This window comes from Nicotiana attenuata, unplaced genomic scaffold (genome assembly GCF_001879085.1).
Source record: "Nicotiana attenuata strain UT unplaced genomic scaffold, NIATTr2, whole genome shotgun sequence".
NCBI classification, from domain to species: Eukaryota; Viridiplantae; Streptophyta; class Magnoliopsida; order Solanales; family Solanaceae; genus Nicotiana; species Nicotiana attenuata.
Genome location: NW_017673094.1, coordinates 129701 through 138337, shown reverse-complemented (window position 1 = coordinate 138337; position 8637 = coordinate 129701).

The window sequence follows — 8637 nt, the reverse complement described above, 5'->3', positions numbered from 1 at the left end:
CACATTGTAAAAACGGCAAAGCTCCTCCATCAGAGGGTAGATTGGAAGATTGTAACCGATCAAGAACGGGTACTCATAGAATGTGCAATATCCAGGCCGGTGCACATTGGCATAGTCCGTCCCGGCCGGAACCATTTCCACGTGGTCCGGAATATGGTGCGTCTCTCGAAGATCATCTAAGTGGGATTGTAATAAAACGCTGTGCTCCCAGGGAAGGTCTGGGCTTTTAGTTGGAAAATCCCTGCGAACATGCATCTCCTTCGGAAGGACGTTGTCTACACTGAGAGGAACAAGGGCCTTCTCCGCATTTTTCCCTTCACCACCGGAAGATGGCGGAACCCTAGACGGGGCATTATCTTTGGCCTTTTTACTACTCTGTCCACGTTTTGTCATGATTATACTACGTAAGAAACGAAGCACTGACGATAGGAAGTGTGGTTTCAACAGAAGTGGGAGAGTCCCTCACAATATAACGGTTACGGGAAAGAAAGACAAAAGAGTAAATCAGAAAATGCTTTCTGAAGGCTTGAAAGTGGAATCGAATCGAACCCCTCTCCTACTTATAGGGATAAGTTGCGCAGAAATCGAAGAGTCATGATTCAAAACGTGCGCGGGAAACCAAAATGTCACATCATCCTCTGAACCGCCTCGGGGACAAATATAATAATGACGCATACAGGCGATGATGTCATTCCAAAAAGGAAGCCACGCGTCAGTGGCTCAACAACGTCATATATTTCACCTCATTCATATTGCCGCCCCTGGTTGAGGTCAAATTCTCCTAAGCCGAGGTTCGCATTTCCGCCCATCAAAGACGCCCACCGAATGCCTCTCCTACGAGCGGAGGGACTAACTGTATAGGGTCAAATTTGACCGTCAGCATCTCTACGCCAGTGGTTACGCCCAGTGAGTGTATGCCGATTAACGTAACGGGTACGACTCGGACGTGGGGACAAAAGCGACATCGTTTAGGACTCAGTGTCTTCACTAGGGAGACGTTACCTGTCTTTGTAACTTTTTGATTCTTTCGAGGAAGGTCTCTTATTATATANNTAAGGGGGGGGGGGGGACTCTGATATAATACAACTCTCTCATTTTTTGGCTTTCTCTCTCTATCTCTACCTCAAACGAACATATTCTATTGAGTTCATATTATCACTTTGCAATACTAGATCTACAACAATAACATCATCTTTGCATTTCTAGGTTTATTATATTTGATTACGATTTACCCTTTTCTTACTTTTGATTGTTTTCTAGCTTACAAAGTATATTGTTAACTTTTGAGCCGAATAATTTCCTTGCTACATATGAACAATTAGGAATCCTGATTATGAAGGTAAGCTCTTTAAATGCAGTATTGATACAATGATATATCTGTATTTGATGTGCGTTGTGCTGAAGAGAATTTTGAAAGCAGCATTCTTTCATTTTCCTTTGATATGAAATTTAATCTTGTTGGGAAATATTTAAAACTTTTTTCCTTCCTTCCCATTTTAACTGCAGGTCGGTGATCCAGTTCAACTGCTAGCCACTGTGATCTCACCTATTTCTGGAAATTTTGGGTAAAGCAATTGCGTCTACATTCTATAAATAAAAAAGCATGAAACAGAAGTAGACATACGAGAAAAGGTCCAAGATACATATTTGTAGAGTATGAAATATTCGTGCCAGGATTTGAACAATAGATTTCTTGGAAACTAACACTTGGTGCATGACTTCACCTAATGATAGCATCAAGGACAATGATAGAGTTTTGAAAGTTCCAAGAAGGCCATTTACAAGATCTCAAGCTAAAGAATTGCAGAGTAAGGCTGCTGGACTTCAATGGCAAATAAAGAAGCTTTTAATTGTAGAGGAAGAGCTCAAGCCCAAAGGAGATAAATTATCCAAGTTTTACAATTATTTGGTGGCCCAAATCGAAGTCCAAGAGGAGGAAGATTGTGTCCCAACATTAGCCCTTGAAGTCCACCAAAAGGGCACCCAGAAGAGCTTAAAATAAGCTTAAAAAGGTCCAAAAGGGGGTGTTTCAAAAGGAGCCCAATTGGAGTCCAAACCAATGGCCTAAACTAGTCGTTTTAAGGCCCAAATCTGCCCCTAAGGGTTTTGGCCGCCCACCCTCCTATTTTTATTAGCTTTTATTAGGTTTTCTAGTATTTAGCTTAGCCTCCAAGTTAGGATTTGCCTTGGCAGCCACCCTACCTAGTTTAAGGATTTTTACCTCCTATAAATAGGAGTTCTTTTCATTCATTGTGGTACTTCATTATTGATTAATAATATTATACCTTGAGAGTTCTTTTGAACCTTTGTTACTTATGATTTGAGATTTATCTTTCAACCTTTACTAATTCATAGCTCAAAGTAGTAAGATAACTTCTTTATTGTGATATCATTGATTCCTTTATGGTATTCTTAGAAGGCGATTAATACTAGTTATTAATTGTTGTCTCAAGTTACTCGTAAAGCGGTCAAGATCCGAATCTATTATTTTTGATTTGTTCTTAAGTAAAGGCGTTTGATTTCTTCAATAAATCAAAACGTTGTTGCTTGGATCTTTTCAAGGCTATAAAACTTGCGTTCTTGGAAGTTCTTGAAATTCCTTCCCTGAATTTTCCCATATCATTTATTTTCTGCACTTTAATCCTAGTCGTTCAATTTCTTATTGTTATTGCTTCCACATTTAATTCTTAAATTCTTACTCTAGTTTGGATTCCCGACCTTGTTGTTATCAAGTAGTATCACATCGGTTCTATCAAGATTTCGTTCTTTATAATTCTTGGGATTTCTTGAATACTAAGAGCAAAAATTAAAAACGTCACTGTAGCATTGTGAATAGTAACTTGAAAAAAAAGTTAAAAAAAAGCAAAAAAAAAAAAAAATCTGTTTTAATAAAAAGAAAAGAAAAGATTGCTTGCTCTCCAAGAAATTTCTTTTGTATTTAATTTGTTTTCAAAAATTAACAAAGGAAACAAAAAGAGGTGATCCTAGATTTCAAAGATAAAAAAAAAATTCAATTTTTCTTACTCTTTCTGATCTAAATATACCTTTCCTTTTTTTTTCGTGTCTTGTTTCAACCGAGCCTACTAGTTCTAGGATTTGGTTCTTCTTTCATTCGATCCCCAAAAATCTATATTTTACTACTAAGAACTTCATTTGGGTTTAATTATAAATCTACAATATATTTTGTCCAAAGGTTATTTCGAGAGGAAAAAGGCAAGTGTGTGTGAGAACAATTGAGGAAAAAACCAATTTGTGGGATACAATTTAATTATTTTTTTAAGATGTCGCGTACAGGTAGTGATGATGAACAAAGGGTTCTCCAAGAAACCGAAATCAAAGCAAGAAATGATTTTACCTTGCAAGTAATGCATCAACAATTGGAAAGGTGGAATTTGCAATTCCAAGAAATGAGGAACACCATTGTTGAGCAAAATGATACAATAGCGGAACTTAGGAGGGGAAATAATGTTTGGCCCCAAGTTAGGAGAAATGTACCCCTTGCTCCCATTGTAAATCAAGAAAACCCTATAGATGATTTTAATGATATTGATTTTGATTGGGTGGGAAGAGATAAGAGGGGACAAAGAGGTAGAGTAGAAGATTACAATATAAGTAGTATAAAGATGAAGATGCCATCTTTCAAGGGAACAAGGGATCCAGACTTGTATCTTGATTGAGAGAGAAAGGTTGAAGCCATCTTTGACTGTCACAACAACTCTGAAGGTAAGAAGGTTAAACTTGCTGTTGTTGAATTTTCTGACTATGCTGCTATTTGGTGGAAAAAGCTTACTAGGGATAGATTGCAAGAAGGACAAGCACCAATTGCTACTTGGGCTGAGATGAACAGGGTTATGAGGAAGAGATTTGTGCCATCACACTTTCAAAGAGAGCTACAATAACGTCTTCAAACATTGAAGCAAGGGTCCATGTCTGTGGATGAATACTTTAAGGTTATGGATATGGCTATGATCCAAGCTAACTGTATGGAGGAAGAAGAAGCTACAATGGCTATGTTTCTAAATGGTGTTAAATAAGGAAATAACTGATGTAGTAGAATTACAACAATACGTAACAATAGATGAGTTAGTTGATTTTTCTGCAAAGGTAGAAAAGCAAAATAAAAGAAAGCAAACTAGCTCGTGGAAAGTTAGGTCAAACACCATCTCCAAGAAGCCATGGCCGAATCAAGAGATGTAGAGTTTTTCTAGACCTCAAGAAGACAAGGGTAAAGGAAAATCTGAGAACAAAGAGGGAGGTAAAAACTTTAACCCTAAACCTTCTACACCTTCTAGTTCTATTCGATATCATAAATGTAAAGGAAAGGGACATATGATGCATGAATGTCCAAGTAGAAGAAACATCATTCTTAGAGAAGATGGGGGATATGAGAGTGAAAAAAGTGAGGAAGAAGATGAAAAGGGAGATGTGAGTGATGAAAGACGATGTATAACTGCCTCATACTGGTATGATTGGGGTGGCTAGGAAGATTATGAGTGGAGAATACGAGAGTAATAAATGTGAGGAAGAGGAGAGAGGTGTGAGTATAGATGAAGATGAAGTAGAACTACCTTTTAATGATGGCATGATTGGGGTAGTTAGGAGGATTATGGCTATCAATTTGGGAAGCAATAGTGAAGAAAAAAGAGAGAATATATTTCATACTAGGTGTGGGATAAAGGGGAAAACTTGTTCTATGATCATTGATAGTGGTAGTTGTGCTAATGTGGTGAGTTCATACTTTGTGGAAAAATTGGGACTTGCATGCATGAAACACCCTACTCCCTATAGACTGCAATGGTTGGTGAAGTAAAGGTAAACAAACAATGCATGATTTCATTCAATGTTGGTAAATATGAGAATGATATTCTTTGTGACATAATCCCTATGAAAGCTTCTCATATCTTACTAGGTCGTCCTTGGCAGTATGATAGGAATGTTTTTCATGATAGAAGGAGGAATAGATATTCTCTTGAGCTTAATGGCAGGAAATTTACTCTTGCACCTTTATCTCCTTCTCAAGTTTTTGAAGATCAGAAGAGATTAAGGGAAACAATGGGAAAACCAAGGGGAGAGATAAAAAGTGAGCTTGAGGGAAAAGAAAAGATAGGAGGCCAAGAGTTAGAATAAGAGAGATGGTCGAGAGAAAGAGAGAGAGAGAGGGTAGCAATTTGAGAGAAGAGATAAAAAGGGGTTTGAGTAAAAAAAAAATAGAAGGTCTTGGTGAGGGGAAAGAGGCTAAGGAAAGGAAAAAAGAGAATTTCTATATAAAAGCCAAAGAGTGTTCAAATGCAAGAAAAGAGGGGTTGCCCATAATACTACTTACTTACAAAAAAGCTTTGATTAATTCTGAGTTACTAACTTCTTCTTTGCCAAGTAGTATTTCTTCTCTTTTGCAGGATTTTGAAGATGTCTTTCCTGAAGATATTCCTAATGGATTGCCACCTTTACGTGGCATTGAGCATCAAATTGATTTTGTGCCTGGATCACAAATCCCAAATAGGCCTGCTTATAGGAGTGATCCAGAAGAGACAAAAGAGCTTCAAAGGCAAGTTGAGGAGTTGCTTGAGAAAGGCTTTGTGAGAGAGAGCATGAGTTCTTGTTTCCGTCCTATTGGTACCCAAAAAGGATGGAACTTGGAGGATGTGCGTGGATTGTAGAGCAATCAACAAGATAACGGTAAAGTATCGCCATCCTATTCCTCGTCTTGATGACATGTTGGATCAATTACATGGATCCAAAATCTTTTCTAAAATTGATCTAAAAAGTGGTTACCATCAGATTCGAATGAATCCCGGAGATGAATAGAAATCTTCTTTTAAGACCAAATATGGGCTTTATGAGTGGTTAGTTATGCCTTTTGGCTTGACTAATGCACCTAGCACTTTCATGAGATTAATGAATCATATCTTTAAGAATTTTCATGGGAAATTTGTTGTGGTGTACTTTGATGATGTATTGATCTTTTCTAACACTTTAGAGGAACATGTAGAACACCTAAAACAAGTTTTTGAAGTTCTTAGAAAGCAACTTTTATTTGTTAATCTTAAAAAGTATACTTTTTGTGTGGATCGTGTGATTTTCTTGGGTTTTGTAGTTAGTTCTAAAGGAGTTGAGGTTGATGAAGAGAAAATTAAAGAAATAAAGGAATGGCCTAAACCTAAGAGTGTAACTGAAGTTAGGAGTTTTCAGGTCTTGCTAGTTTTTATAGGAGGTTTGTGAGAGACTTTAGCACCATTGCTTCTCCTTTAACTGAAGTTATTAAAAAGGATAAGATTTTTACATGGGGAAAAGAACAAGATGATGTTTTTAACTTGTTGAAAGAAAAGTTATGTTCTACTCCTTTGTTACAATTGCCTGATTTCTCTAAATCTTTTGAAATTGAATGTGATGCTTCTGGCAAAGGAATAGGTGTTGTTTTGATACAAGATTCTAAACCTATTGCCTACTTTAGTGAGAAGTTGAGTGGAGCCACATTGAACTATTCCACTTATGACAAAGAGCTATATGCTTTGGTAAGGGCTTTAGCCATATGGCAACATTACTTGTGGTCAAGATAGTTTGTCGTTAGAACTGACCATGAATCCTTGAAGTACTTGAAGAGTCAAGAAGCTTAGTAGGAGGCATGCTAAGTGGGTTGAATTCATTGAAACTTTTCCTTATGTAATTTCTTACAAACAAGGGAAAGAGAATGTTGTTGCTGATGCACTTTCAAGAAGGTAGGTCTTAGTTGCTACTCTGACTTCTAAATTGATGGGTTTTGATCAAATCAAGGGACTTTATGCTAATGATGTTGATTTTGGCAAGATTTTTGCAGATTGTAAGTTGGGTCCTTTTGAGAGGTTTAATCTTCAAGATGGGTTTCTTTTTAAGGAAAATAAGTTGTGTATTCCTAAATGCTCTTTACGTGAAGTATTTGTAAGGGAAGCACATTGTGGAGGCCTTATGGGTCACTTTGGAGTTCCAAAGTGTAACGACCCGACCGGTCGTTTTGCTTTTTAGTACCCCGTTCCCCCAAATAAAACTTTCCGCGCTTGCTTTAACTAATTTACGACCTGCGGGGATGGTTGATTCAGGATTTGGAAGAATTTGGATTAATATATGCTCATTTGATTCCTTAAGAATTTCTTAAAAGGCTAAGTTTGACTATGGTCAACATTTTTAGCAAACGGGCCCGGATTCGTATTTTGACGGTCTCGGAGGGTTCGTAGGAAAATATGAGACCTGGGCGTATGCTCAGAATTGAATTTCGAGATTCCTAGGCCGAGTAATGAATTTCTATTAGAAATCGTTAAACTAAAATTCCAAGGATTTAAAGAAACTAAATAATAATTGATCACGTTAGTATCGGGCTCGTGGATTGGTTTCAGAGCCCAGTACAGGTCCAATATGATATTTAAGACTTGCTCGCAAAAGTTGGTGTCAATCCGAGTAGTTTAAGTGTGTTTCGGCTCGTTAGAGGAGAATTAAGAACTTGAAGTTCATAAGTTTGATTCAATTGGTTTTAGGGGGTGATTCTTAGATTTAGCGTAGTTTCGGGCATTCTGAAGGTTCGAGCAGGTCCGTTTCGTGATTTTGGACTTGTCGGTATGTTCGAATGGGCCCGGGAGCCCCAAGCGTCAATCAGACGAGGCTAGAGCGAAGTTGGAAAAATTAAGAAGAGTTGAAGCATCTGCTTCTGTCATAACCGTACCTGCGGTTGGTCGGCCGCAGGTACGAGACCGCAGAAGCGGTCATTCTCTCGCAGATGCGGCCAAGGCTGGCCAGGCCCAAAAACCGCAGAAGCGGCTCCCAAGCCGCAGAAGCGGCTCCAACAAGACTGCAGAAGCGGTCCTAGCCCGTTTGGCCAACTTCCGCAGATGCAGTCTCTTCCTCGCAAATGCGGGACCGCAGATGCGGTCCCCTGACCGCAGATGCGGAAATCGCTGAAGCAGTGAGCTTCATTTATTACGGGTTCTAAGTTGATTTTGCCATTTTTCACTCCTCCATTGGGCGATTTTAGAGCTTTTGAGAGAAGACCTTCACCTAGCATCTTGAGGTAAGATTATTCTACCTATTTTTAGTTTAATACTTGTGTCTTAGGTAGATTAAACACTAGTATTAAGGTGAAATCATGGGGTTAGAGCAAAACCTAGGGTTTTGACAAAAGTTGGATTTGACCACGAAATTTGTTATGAAATGGATTAGAAATCATATATTATTGATCCTTGGGTTATGAAGAACAACTTTCTTTGAAAAATTTCGGAATCCGAGCACGCGAGCCCGGGATCGGATTTTAGGAAACTTGTGTTTAAGGGCGGGGAATTGCTTAAATAGTTAGAATACAATCTTGTAAGCTTGTATTGACTAGTTCCTACCTCGTTTATCTAGTTTTGGATCGTTCGGCTCCAAATTGAGAGTTCAGGCTCGTTCTTGATATTGGAAGTGCACGAGCGAGGTGAGTCTCTTATCTAACCTTGTAAGAGGGAATTGTCCCCATAGGTGATGTAATTTAATAATTTGCCATTAAATGCGGGGGCTACGTACGCACTAGGTGACGAGAGTTCGTGCGTAGCTACTATTGTGCTAAGTCCGGTAGTTTAGGACCCAAAAGCATGCTTTATATAGTATTCTTGTAACTCTATATTTAATTTGGATTGC